Here is a 14,532-nt window from a genome sequence, read left to right as displayed (position 1 = left end):
TGCCTAGTGGTGGAGCTGTCTGTGCATGTCTGTCCCCAGCTCCGCATCCCGTGATGTCACAACGGCCACGGAATCTGCTATGCTGGCAGTATTTACACCACAGAAATCAGCAAATGCTATGAGCCAGGTCTCCTTTGCTTCTCCTCACCCTCCATCTGTTAAATGTTTACCAGCTCGCCACGGGGTACATCTGGTTTCTGGAAGTTTTTCTCCTTAACGTCTATAGTCACTTCCACACTTTTGATGCAGTTATGTCATTTTCATTTGCCCATGGTCAGTTCTTCGTCAGATTTTCTTCCAATGAGCATGCATCCTTTATTCTACGTAGGCATGCAATGTAAAATCAACCAGAATTGAAATGTGTGAGAGTTGAATGACTGCCATCATAGAACCTACAGATTTTGCTGCTGATCATTCCACCAAAGCGTGTAGGGATTTCAGGGAGCACATGGAGGCAGAAGGCAGACGTCCCTGTTTTCTCTGCTGAGAAACTACAGGTGTGTTCATCTAGTGGCGGCGTGAGGATATGAGACAGGCAGTGTGCAGAGGGGCAGGAGAGCTCCGCTCCGTGCCCCATTCCACCGTGTCAGGGCTGTGCAGCTCTGGGAAGTCCCCTAGTCTCTCTGGTTCTGTTTCCCCAAGTGAAACCTGAGAGGGTGGAGTTGAATGATTCAATTAAAGGCTTTGCTGAAAACAGGTGTGGGCAAGGTTAACCACGTAGCCTCCAGGTAGAGAAAAGTTGAAGGCTGTGCTTAGCACAGTTGGGTGGACTGGTGACACTCTGCTTGGGGACACCAGAGCACAGGTGAGAAAGACACCACTGTGCCTGCATTCCCCTGAGTCCTTGGGGGCAGGCAGTGGTGCGGTGGGGGCACCTGCCATGCACCAAACTTTGAGCCAGGTGCTTTGCTTTTTTTTTTTTTAAAGCACTCATAATTGGAGTATTTTTATTTTATGTACAATGAGTTGGCATTAAAGTAGGTATCTTGGATATCTGCAGTTAAGGTAGGTTATCCTGGATGACCAATTCAAGGAAGTTCACTTAATCCGACTTAATGAAGCCTATATCCCTCGCGTACTGACGGAAATACTGGGGCACATATTGAGGCCGTATTTCTGGATGAGACCGTGCCGGTTTGAGCAGACGTGGCAAGAACGAGAACCTGGCCAGATTTCCTCGGGTGGCTCCAGTAGAGCTGCTGGTGACCCATCTTGCTCTCTCGGATGCAACGAGGCAAAAGGGAGGTGCTTTGCTTCTTAACTCCCTCATAATGTTCCTGCCCCCAAGAGGTTATTCTCTTCACGCTGGGAGTGGGAGATTCAGGAAGGGGGATTGCAGCTTAATGGGAGGGTGACAGCCTGGTAAATTGGAAGTTTAAAGTGATGCATCAAGATACATTTCATAGTGAGGGGCCAGTCCCAGACGTTCATTTTCAAAGGTGGTATAATAAAATTGGCTCGATGACTCTTAATGCCCTCGCCCGTGGCAAGTGTCCTAAAAGGCCAGACTGCAACCACTGGTGGAGAAGACTTTTAGAGAGAGCTGTAGGTGGGCTGTAGGCCCCCCAACACGAAGGGGGAAAAGTGGGGGTCGTGGTGTACCAAGAGGTACATCGGGAGTGGTCTGCCCTGGTGGGGAGAAGCATTTACAAGTGAAGGATGTCTGAGTGTTTTGTATACACCAGCTTTGGGCCATGTGCACAGGTGGCTGCAGATGGAGTCAGGATAGGTCCCATCTGACAGGTCTGCTGGAGGAACAGACACATGGGGGATGCTAGACCAAGAGAATGGCAGGTGAGAGTCCCTCTGTGATGGGTCGGGGGCCATCCCCGAAGAAACTACAGAAACACCCATCAAAGGAAGGATCAACTTTAAACACCTGGCTGCCGCAGAGAGCCCCGAGGCCGCAGGCATCATGTGCATCAAATAAGAACTTTTCTGTCTTTTCCTAACCTGCTCCCTTCTCACTGCAGACCTCGGGCGGGGTGGGAGAGAGAGGAAAGAAGCCTGCCCGGGGCTTCCCACATGCACTGGTCTAAGCTCGGCAGAGGGGGAGCAAGTAGCTGTAATGTTTAATGGATTTGGAAGCGTTGATAACTGGACACCCGAATGAGTGCATGGGGCACCCTGTGTTACCCAAGAGGGACCGGAGCCGTGGAAGACAAGAATACAGTTGCTTTGGGCCATGAGTCCTGCTTGTTCAACACAGTGCTACATAAAGAACCTTCTAACAGTGAGAACTCTTTACCCCACTAGGTCCCAAGGGTCAAGAGCACCAGGTTGTGGCTTCTGTCTTGCTCATCCCTGCATCTTCAACACCTGGCGCATATACCATATACCAGCCCATAAATATCTGTTGAAGGAATTGGGGAGTATTAATAAAGCTGGTTGGGCTGCATTGTGAAGGGGTGAGTTTGTTTGTTTGTTTGTTTGTTTCTTTTTTTTTAAGATTTTATTTATTTATTTGGGAGAGAGAGACGGAGAGTGAGAGGGAGAGACAGAGAGTGTGCATGAGCCGGGGAGGGGCAGAGAAGCAGACTCACCACTGAGCAGGGACTCAATCCCAGGACCCTGGGATCATGACCTGAGCTGAAGGCAGATGCTTAACCGACTGCGCCACCCAGGCGCCCAAAGCGGTGAGTTTCTTGGGGGGAGCAGAATGGAAGCAGGTGGTCCCTGTGGTGGTCGTGCTTTGTGGAGGGTCTTGATTTGCTCAGAAAACTGGCCAGATGGTGCCTACGTTTCCTGTCTGCACTCTGGGTACATGGTCTAAGCTCTGGCACGGCTCCCTTACTTTAACAGTAAGGAGCTGACACCTAAACCCAGGATAAGGCCAGGGCGTAGAGAGGGTGTGCTCTTTGTCTCTGCTGTTGCTTTTTAGCAAAAATGAAATTATGGAGCAAAGTGCCAATCTTTGTGATTGGTGTTTACACATACTATCTCTCATCCTTGAAACAAACCTGAAAAGCAGGTATTATTTTTAATCCTTGACCTCAGGAAGGTTAAGTGATTTACCCAAGGCCACTACCCCAGCTAGCAAGTTGCCAAGATGGGAGTCAAGTAGAGGATGATTCTCTTTAGGAGATGGCGTGTGGGTTCTGTGATAACCTCTCCCTATTAATGAGGCGGGAAGCTTTCTCAGGCGCATGGGCCCAATGTTCAGTTGGTTTGGGGGAAATCATGTGTGGTTTGAGGACTGCAGGAGGCAGGTTTATGAGAGGAAAGAGGGTACACATTCTGAGCGCTTTGGGGCCAAGGAAAGCAAAGGTGTGGGAGGACTCAAGCCCCTTACCTGCCTCTGCAGGTGGGCACTGGGGCATGCTGGATGGCAATGGATTCAGGAACAGGAGCTAAAGCCCACTGTGTATTAGGATCTCTGTACATTTTGAGGAGCGGCCGGAGGGTTTCTCCAGGCCTGAGAAGGCATGGCAGTGGATATCAGGGCCACACCGCTGGGAGAGATTTAGGGTATAGATGCCATTATAGCCAAATATACCTCCTTTTATTTGCCAAGCACACCACAGGAAAGCACACGTCCTAAGCGCCCAGCTCAGTGACTTACCGCAAAGTGGGTGCTCCCGAGCGGCTACCATCCAGGTCAAGAAACAGACCATAGTGAGTGCAGACCCCCGAGTTCTGTTTCTCCCGGTAGTCAGCAATCCCCCCACAGGTAACCGCTACGCTGCTTTCCAACCATAGGTAGCTTTCCCTGGTTTTGAAATTTCAACAAAAGGAACCACGCAGTACATATTTTTTGTGTCAGGGACTTCTCTTGGTCGGCATCATGTCTGTGAGGTCCGTCTCGGCCACTGCTTGCAGTGGGCTCCGTTCTATCGCTGTCCAGTAGTTCACTGCAGGGCTTGACCACTCTTTCTTTTTTCCATTCTACCAATAACATTTTTTCCCAGTCTGGGACTATGACAAATAAATGCTGTAGGGGCGCCTGGGTGGCTCAGTCGGTGAAGCATCTGCCTTCGGCTCAGGTCATGAACCCGAGGTCCTGGGATCGAGTCCCATGTTGGGCTCCCTGCTCAGCGGGGAGCCTGCTTCTCCCTCTGCTTCTGATCTCTCTCTCAAATAAATAAATAAGATCTTTAAAAAAATGCTGTAGACATTACTGTACCCATCTTTTGGCATGCGTATGTCCATTTTCTCTTGTGTGTACCTAGAAATGGAAGTATTGGGTCCTAGTGTACATATGTTCACCTTTACCAGATGGCACTGAACGGTTTTCTGAAGTGAATATACCAATTTACACACCCATCAGCTGTGTAGGAAGGTTCCAGCTTATTCACATCTTTGGCAATACTTAGTAATAGTCCATTTATCTATCCGTCTATTGTGTTCTGAGAGTTTTTACCATAAAGAAGGTTGGATTTTGTCAAATGCCCTTTCTGTGTCAATTGAGATGATTGTGTGGGTTTTTTCCTCTTTGTTTTACTAATGTGATGCACTACATTGATTAATTTTCTTATGTTGCACCACCCTTGCATTCCTGGGATAAATCCCTCTCGGTCATGGTAAATAATCCTTTTAATGCTGTTGGGTTGGATTTGCTAATTTGTGTTGAAGATATTGCATCTATAGTTGTAAGTGGCATTGGTCTGTAACTTCCCCTTTTTAATTTTTTTGGATGTCATGCTGGCCTCATAGAATGAATTAGGAAGTGTTCCCTCCTCTTCAATTTTTTGAAAGAGTTTGAGAAGGATTGGCATTAATTCTTTAAAGTGTGGTGGACCTAACCAGTAAATTAATTTGGGCCTGTGCTTTTCTCTGTGGGAAGTTGTCTTTTTTTTAAAATTATTATTACTAATTTAATATCTTTACTTGTTACAGGTTTATTCAGATATTTTGTTTCTTCTTGAGTCAGTTTTGGCAGTTTGTGTTTTTCTAGGAATTTGCTCATTTCATCTGGGTTATCCCCAAATTTAGCTGATCCTTGATATATGCGGTGTTATTCAGCCATTTAAAATGACCCTGTAAACAAGTATTTAATGATAGGGAAAAATGCTCACAGCATATCATTAAATGAAAAAACTAGGTTTCAAAATATCATTACGTTCTGATTCCAGGTTTGTAGAACGCATAGTATAACAGTCCAGAAGAACATGTTCAGGGAGATTAGCAAGGGGTGGTGGGAGTACTGGCGGTTTTTTTTTTTTTTTTTTTTTTTACAGGGTGATATTTACAATCTTCTTTGGGTTTCTCTGTATTTTCTAAAGTTTCTCAGTTAAATATGCCACTTTTGTAATATGAAATAAATGATAAAATTTTGTTTTTAAATTTATTTCAACTGAAGTTCATTCATTGGGGTTAAGATTCTGTATCTTCAGTGTGACCCATGATTACAACCAATTTTCAGGCTGTGAACCCTCAGCAGAGCTCTAGTCTGTTAGATAACTAATTATCACCTTGGAAAGATGCGAGTGGGGCGGCATGGTCCTAAGAGAACTAGACAGGCAGGTTGTGGTGGTTGTTTTCTGTTTGTTTGTTTGTTTTTAGAAGGGGGAGGACGGGGCGCCTGGGTGGCTCAGTCCGTTAAGCGACTGCCTTCGGCTCAGGTCATGATCCTGGAGTCCCGGGATCGAGTCCTGCATCGGGCTCCCTGCTCAGCGGGGAGTCTGCTTCTCCCTCTGACCCTCTTCCCTCTCGTGCTCTCTATCTCTCATTCTCTCTCTCTCTCAAATAAATAAAATCTTTAAAAAAAAAAAAAGAAGGGGGAGGACGAAAGGAGAGAGAGAATCTCAAGCAGACTCCCCACTGCACATGGAGCCCGATGCGAGGCTCAGTCTCATGACCCTGAGATCATGACCTGAGCCGAAATCAAGAGTCAGTCACTAAACGACTAAGCCACCCAGGCAACCCTGGTTTTTAAAATTAATCAATCAATTAATTAATTAGTCTATCTATCTATTTATTTATTTATATTTTTAAGTAATCTCTACACCCAGTGTGGGGCTGGAACTCACGACCATGAGATCAGGAGTTGCTTGATCCACCGATGGAGCCAGCCAGGCGCCCCTGGATTGGTTTTGAGGAAGGGATTGGAAAGGACGGTGGGGTATGACTGAGGAGGCAGGGCTGAGCTTGACCTCGGCAAGAACCAGGAGTTAGAAGCCAGGAAAGTGGGGTGGAGAGGAGCAGCGGGAGGGGTGGGAGAAGAACCTTCCAACTTTGTTTACAACCTGTCCTAACATCAGGGCAGGTCTGGAATTTTGGGTCCTGAGTTTATACAATCTAGGATGCCCTCTTTCAGAAAAATGACTCATGAATATAAAGTTAAGTACTAAAGTGTTTTCTTAGAAGGAAAAAAAAAAGAAATCACAGCAAATCGCTGGGTCCAGGAGCTCTAGGACCCTTTCTTCTGGGAGTTCTTTCAGCCACTGACCAGAACTGCATGTATATTGTTTCTGATTACCACCTGGCTTCCCCTCTCCTTCTGGAACCTTCCACCATTCCCAACACCTCCAGCTCACACAGGGATTTACCTGCCTGAGGGACCCTGAAATACCAGTCTCAGTAGCTTCATGGGAACTCTGCTTCTGCTGGTCTTTCTCACTACAAGCCCTTTCAAGTCTTCTCCTGGTTAATTCTTGTACTTTTAGGTAGTGAAACTACAGGACAGCAGTGACTGAATTGTTGTGGGCTTATCCTGGCCTGTGGGCTGCTCATCCCTCAAGCCCTACCCTTCTCTTAAAGCAGAGGCTTTTATTTCTTTCCTGCTCTTCCTGGAAGAAGAAGGGAAACTGAAACCAGGACTTGCTAAAGAGGAGGTCTACGGTTCTGTCCAAAACAAAGGCTATGGAAACCAGGTAAATTGTATTAATTTATTTTTTCCTCCTCTCTGATATGATGCTGGGTGATTCAGAATTTATTCCAACTGTCAAATCTTGATTTCTCAAGTGAGGAAATTGTAGGTCAAGGGGTCACACAGATAGGCCCAGATTTTTTTTTTTTTTTTTAATATTTAGGTGAAATATGCAGCCGAGCCTTCCAAGTGTTCAGGGAAGGTGTCACTAGAAAATATATTTCCCTGGATCGTAGATTTCCAAGTAATACTGAGTATCATGTGTCATTTTTTTTTAATCTGAGAAATTCAACATGCAGAGCAAACATTTATTACTTAAGCCTCATACCACTTCTGTGGAGAAGGTTCAGCAGACATTATCTTTGTTGCACAGGTGCGAAGCATGATGAGGTTTACAGGGATATATGTCAGGCTTGTAGAGCGAAGCTGAGCTAGCACGGAGGCTCCTGCCAGTCACTTCCTCTTCTCCCTTCCCTGTTCAATGGCTCAGGAGAGAAAGTGTGAGCATGCTTGTGTAACCGGCTCCTTTGTCCAATTAAGGCAGGATGCCTACCACCTTCTGCTCTTGCTCTTTGTGGGCTGGAAAAGTCCATGGCACTCTTTTGGTTGTGAGGAACAGAAATCCAGTTGAGTAAACATGACCTGGAAAGGGGGACTTTGCTAGAAACGCTTAGGGGTGTCTCATGGATGTCCAGAGTGGGAACATAGCCACCTCAGGAAGAACCGAACCAGGGAGCTGGAAAGGGTCTGGACATTCTTTCCCTCCATCCCTCACCTCTGTTTTGGTCTTTATCGCTGGTGATACACGTGGTGACACACGTCAGAGTGTGGCTTCTGACTTTTAGCTACAGGCAGGGACTAATTCGCTGGGCTTCTCTGTGCCAGTGGGAGAGAATCTGATTGCCCCAGGGACGGGTGCTCTCCTGGGTCCCATCCTACAAAGTCACATGGTCCCAGTGTGGCTGCCAGCAGCCTGCCCTGGGGGATCGGAGGCAGTTCCAAGAAAAAGGGGAGGGTTATGAGGAGCTGGGCCAATCATCCCTAAAATGCTTATTTTAGGTGGAAATTTTATGAGAGCATTGGAGACCTCCTTAAGGTCTTCCATGGGGGCATCAATTTTCACTTGACGATTCTTCACTTTGATTCACTTAATCAAAATAGCACAGCAGGATCCTCCCTCAGAAGACTGCCTGGTCCTTCCACTGCTTTCTGAACATCCACAATGTGTGACTAGCATCGGTGACAGCAGTGCCTTTAAGATGCTCGGACATCCTTTAAAGGAAGTTGTTTTGGTCCCTCAAAGTGCAAGGTGAAACTGCCTTCAGCAATACAGTGGTCTGGAGGGGCTGGCAAGATTCTTTGAAAAGCTTCATAAGGAAAGCAGAATTTAATTATTAATTCTTCTAATAAATACTGCTGAGGCATGGGGATGCATTAATGGATAAAATATCATCCCTGCCATCAAGGAAAGCAGTCTATTGGGGGTAAAACACATACACAAACCGGTAATTAACATACAGTGTGGCAGGATGGAAGGGTATACGTAGGGAAGGGAGGGTGGACAGGGACCGTGGCAAATGCAGAGGTGTTCATCATCATCAGACTTGGGCTGAGGGGCAAGACTTGGAGAGAAGGGGGAGGGCGGTGGTTATGGGGCAGTTTCTGGGAAGCAAGGGGATCTGAGCTGTCTTGAAGGACTCAGAGGATTTCCAAGTCAATGAGGAGAGAGAAGAGAATGGCTTCGAGAATAAGTCAGAGAAATAGGACTAACCCCTCCAAAAGGCACACACAGGTAGCTTTTAGTATAGGTAAGTCCATCCTGTATGCTCAGGAAATTCGCTGATAGACACACTGTCAAGTATGTACACACACACACACACACACACACACACACGCACACTTAGCCTAGTGGGTGAAGGAAATTAGGGTCAAGGCCAAGACCTTAAGAACCTTTTGTTCTGTTTGTGCTCTGATTATATTTTCTAATGTAACTTGAGAGAAAATGTGGTCGTCTCATCCAGTTCATTTTAAAATTTTAAGTAAAACGGGCTTGATATTTTTGAAAGGCTATTGTTTGGTCCATATGATGGTTAATTTTGTATGTCAACTTGCCTAGATACCCACGGTATCCAGATATTTGGTCAAATACCAGTCTGTATGTGCTGTGAACATTTTCTAGGTGAAATTAACATTGAAGTCAGTAGACTTTGAGTAAAGCTGATTACGCTCCATGATGTGGGTGGGCCTTATCCAATCAGTTGAAGGCCTTTACAGAAAAAGACTGAGGTCCCCCAAGGAAGAAGCAATTCCGTCTCCAGACAGCTTTCAGACTCAAGCTGCACCATCAGCTCTTCCTTTGGCCTCCAGGCTGTTGGCTTGCCCTGCAGAGTTTGGACTTTTGTCAGTCTCCAGTTCCTTAAAATCGGTCTCTATCCTATTAGTTCTGCTTCTTTAGAGAACTCTTGACTCATACAGTGTGTCTACTTGTATCCTGTAAGGTTTTATTTTTGTTTATTTATCTTAAAGAAGAACTCCATGCTGTCTGCTGTACTATCTTATGTATAACTAAAGAAAGAGGCTAGAAAGTGGGATTTGATGTCGGTCTCCAACAGAGGTTACCTGTAAGGAGGCGCTCTGGGGAACTTTTGAACTGAGCTGCCCGCACTGTTCGGCTTCTTCTTGTTTCTTTCACTGCCCATTCATAGTTTCACTTAAACACTTGCCCACATTGTAAGAACAGAGTTTTTTCTTTTCTTTCTCCTTCTTCCCTCTCTCTACCTCCCTCCTGTGCACAGATAACCCATGTTACTGACATGATCGTATAGAGTTATACACACTCACATACTATTTTTGTCTTTATAGTTTTTATTATATAATCTCTAGATCTGGCTTCCCCCACTTAGTATTACTGCCTGGAAATCTCTCCAACGATGTGGGCAGAGACGAAGCCTATGTTTTACTTGCCGCATTACATTCCATAGCGTGCACGTGACAACTCTTCTTCAACCAGTTCCCAATGACAGCCTTGCACTTCGTTTTGAAAAATTTTTTTGCCTCCACAGTGCTGCAAAGAACATCCTTGTACATATGTCCCTGCAAATTTTACCACCACTTAATTACTTCCAAAATATGCCCAATTAACCTGCTTTGGTAGAAAAAACAAAATGTGCTGTGATTTTTAATAAAATACCATTTAATTAATCACCCTGAGAACAGATTGGGCTTTCAATATCTTTATTTATATTTAATTTCTCATATTTTGGCATCTCTCAATATGTTCCTCTTGTACTTAAGGAAAGCTACAGGGGCCCCCAGCACAGTGTTATTAAAAACTCAACTTTCAAGAAGTTTATTTAATAATTTAGATTAAAAAAATAAAATGTTTCCCCTTGCCTCCTCTCCCCCAATTTGGAACATAGTTTTAAGATGTGCACATTTTAAGGGTATGACTATACATGAGTTGTTTCTAATTGTATACATGGCATTTGATAGACAGTTGTCTCGGATCATCATTTTATTTTATTGTTTTTATTCAAGTACACTTGGTGTAAAGCATTATATTCGTTTCAGGTCCGACATATTAATAGAATAGTTCTATACATTGCTCAGTGCTCACCATGATGAGTGTGGTCACCGTCTGTCTCCATACAACACTATTATGATACTGTTTACTATATTCCCCTATCCTTGAGTCTCAGATCATCTTTTAGAAAATCTTATAAACCGGAACAGAACAGGTACCTGCCAACTGTCTTCTTGCAACAGTCACAAAGATTGTAAGTAATGATATCTTTTAGGAAAAAAAGTAGAATTTGGTGGTTGTTGCTGCAGAATTCCAACTGGAGTCCAGAGGCACAGCGAGCCATGCTAGCGCCTTCAAATACCACCATGGGCAACGGAAGCGACAGGGTCAGTTTGGGGTAGTAATTCATGGAAAGGTTCGTGCTCCGAAACGGGAAATCCCAGTTCTAAAATCATTCAAAATACAAAAATATATTCTCATAAAGTTTTTGTCATGGATTTTTATTTCTATGAATATGAATCGACAGAAACCTAAATGTCCAATAATAGGAGAAAGGTTAGTTAATTGTGGAAAGATGGGATGGACTGTTCCACAGACAGAAAGGAAGGACCGCATAGCCATACTGACTTAGCCGAAGAACGCAGACTGCAGAGTTACGTGTGCGAATCGGTTACAACGACACTAAAACATACACAAGCATAAAAGACTAGTGAGAAATAGAATAGGTGAGTGTATGGCATTTTGGGGAGAGGAGAATTTTAAGCGATCACTATTTCCCAACTGTTCTATAATTGTGTTGTATTACTTCTATACTTTGTTTTTCCAACCAATTAATCAGTATCTATGAAGAGCCCACTAAGCCACTTAGATGTGGCTTCTCCTCCACATTTAGTCATGGTTTAGTCATGGAGTTTATTCTGCTGGTCTTTGGGTCGTTTTCTGGCTTATTTACACCGATGTGAGTGTTCTCTAGTTGTTTCTAAGGGACGAGGTGAGCCTGGGGTCCTCCTACTCTGCCATCTTCCTGGAAGTCTCTTACTTCTATAATTTTTTTTAAAGATTTTATTTATTTGAGAGAGAGAGAGCGAGAGCGAGTGCACGAGAGAGGGATAGAGCAGAGGGAGAGGGACAAGCAGACTCCGTGCTGAGCTTAGAGCCTGACACAGGGCTCGATCCCATGACACTGAGACCATGACCTGAGCTGAAATTAAGAGTTGGTTGCTGAACTGACTGAGCCACCCAGGCACTCCTATACTTTTTTTTTTTTTTTTTAAGAGAGAACCAATTAAGACAATAGATTTCTGATGAGATTACAAATTCACCCTTATGAACCAGTGAGAATTCTTTGGATCTGAAGTGACATAAATGTGGCGACAATACAGGTTTTCATAGCAACAGCATCTTTTGAAGACAAAGAATATTTGATAACAGATAATACAAGAAAGATTTTGATTGTTTTGTTTCGGTTTTTCCATGTATTAACTAGGAAGTAATTCAATCACACAATATCACAATCTATAAATAGAAAGAGGGAGAGGACGGGGTTAACTGTGCTGAAGAAATTATTAATTTTTTCTTTTAAAGATTTTATTTATTTAAGAAAGAGAGACCACAAGCAGGGGGAGTGGCAGGCAGAGGGAGAAGCAGGCTCCGGGGTGAGCAAGGAGCCTGATGCGGGACTCAATCTCAGGACCCTGGGATCATGACCTGAGCCGAAGGCAGATGCCCTACCCACTGAGCCACCCAGGCGCCCCTGTGCTGAAGAAATTGTGATGAAATGCAGAAAAATGTGGAGAGTGACAGCAAGCACCTGTGCACCCTGCAACTAGCTCTGGCAAGACCTCGTATTTCCCTTTTCTCGCTTATGACAAAAAAATCCAAAGATTGAGTTGAAGCCCTTGAGAACTTCTTCCTTATCCCATTTCCCCTTTTCCTTGCCCAGAGATAATCAACAATTTTAGGTTTTATCATTCCCATGCATATTTTAATATAATCACTACATTTGTGTGTATCCGAATTATAGATAGCATAATTTTCAAACTTATTGCCAATATTATTGTCCCAAGCACATCATTCTGCGACTTGCTTCTGCACTCAGCGTCATGTCTTAACATTTATGGACATACGTAGCTTTAGTTTATCTATTTGCCTAGTATAGAGTAGTTCACTGAAGAAGCATGTCATTATTTATCCTTTCTTCTATTTATGGACATTTAGGTTCTTCCCATTGTATGCTTTCATTACAATGCTGCAGTGAACATTCTTTTTTTAACTGGGGTAATTATTATTATTATTTTAATTCCAGCATAGTTAACATACAGTGTTATATTAGTTTCAGGTGTACAACATAGTGATTCAACACTTCCATACAACACCCAGTGCTCATCATAAGGGCGCTCTTCAACCTCTTTACTTATTTCACCCATCCCCCTACCCCTCTCCCCTCGGGTCACCATCACCTTGTTCTCCATAGTTAAGAGTCTGTTTCTGGTTTGTCTCTTTTTTTCTTCATTTGTTTGTTTTGTTTCTCAAGTTCCACATGTGTGAAATCATATGGTATTTGTCTTTCTCTGACTGACTTATTTCGCTAAGCATTATACTCTCTAGCTCCATGCATGTTGTTGCAAAAGGCAAGATTTCATTCTTTTTTATGGCTGAGTATATTCCATTATATATTCTATAATATTATATATATTACATGTATCATATAACATATATTATACATTGGATATATTTATATTATAAATATTATGTATATATCTCACATCCTCTTTATCTGCAATTGACATTCTTGTCTGCTTCCACACACGTATGAGTTGCTCTGCAGTACACACTTAGGAGTGAAACTGCTGGGCTGCAGAGTAGCTTCTACAAGATAAGGCCAGGTTATTCTCCAAAGTGGTTGTACCAGTTTATACTTTCATAAACAGTATGCGGGAGTGCAGTTCTTGTGGCTAGCTATAACTAGTCCCCTCTGCTCAGTGTTAACAATTTTTTTAAATTGAAGTACTGTTGACTTACAATGTTACATTAGTTTCAGGTGTACCACACAGTGATTTCACAGGTGAGTGCGTTACTCCATGCTCACCACGCTAACACAGTCCCCATCTGTCACCAAACCATGTTATTGCAGTATGATTTTTTAAAATAATTTTTATTGTTATGTTAATCACCACACATTACATCATTAGTTTTTGATGTAGTGTTCCATGATTCATTGTTTGTGCATAACACCCAGTGCTCCACGCAGAACGTGCCCTCTTTAATACCCATCACTAGGCTAGCCCATCCCCCCACCCCCCTCCCCTCTAGAACCCTCAGTTTGTTTTTCAGAGTCCATCGTCTCTCATGGTTCGTCTCCCCCTGCAGTATGATTGACTATATTCCCTACGCTGTGCTTTTCATCTCTGTGACTTAGTTATTGTATAATTGGAAGTTTGAACCTCTCAATCCCCTTCAACTATTTTGCCAATAAAATTTTTAATTTTCACAATCTGATGTTGTAAAATGTACTTTGCAACTTTCTGATTCCCGGGGTGCTCATATATTTTTTCATTGATTATGGTCCACTCAAGTTTGCTCTTCTATGAATTGTCTGTGAGGTCCTTTTCTCACTTTCTCATTGTATTGTTTGTCATTTTGTTATCAAACTGTAGATGTTCCATATGAATTTTGGACACCGATCCTTTGTCAATTATATGCATCACAAATATTTCCTTTCATTTTGCATCTTTAACTTTGTTTATGATAACTTTTGTTGGACATAATAGTTAATTTTAATGACAAATATATCAGTATTTTACATTATGGTTGGTCCTTTTTGCTTCTCATTTAAGAAATCTTTTTAAAAATACTTCTTTCTTTACAACCTTAAATGTATTCTATATATTTTTTGAAATTTTAAAGTTTTAATTTTAAGTCTTTACCTGGAATTTATCTCATATAATGTGAATTAATGATTAGATTTTAATTTTTTCTTTTGGATGTGTCACAGCATAAATTTGTAAACAGCCCTTCCTTTCTGCCTTGGTTACAACGCTGCCTCTGTCATGGGTGGTTTTCACATGTGTGTTAGTCTGTTTCTACACTCGATCTTGTTGCATTGATGTAGTTGTCCATTTTTGGGCCGATTCCAGATTGTCTTTGTTGTTATGGCTTCAGATAAACCTAGCTTTCTGGTAGGCAAACCCCCCAACCTTCT

General features: G+C 43.2%; 1 pseudogene; it reads right to left on the bottom strand.

The window, feature by feature from the left end:
• Positions 1 to 1,042: 1,042 nt before the first annotated feature.
• Positions 1,043 to 1,211, bottom strand: LOC113907895 (annotated as a pseudogene).
• Positions 1,212 to 14,532: the final 13,321 nt, after the last annotated feature.

Source organism: Zalophus californianus, chromosome 4, assembly GCF_009762305.2.
Source record: "Zalophus californianus isolate mZalCal1 chromosome 4, mZalCal1.pri.v2, whole genome shotgun sequence".
In the NCBI taxonomy this organism is placed as follows: domain Eukaryota; kingdom Metazoa; phylum Chordata; class Mammalia; order Carnivora; family Otariidae; genus Zalophus; species Zalophus californianus.
This window is presented reverse-complemented; position numbering and strand designations above follow the sequence as displayed.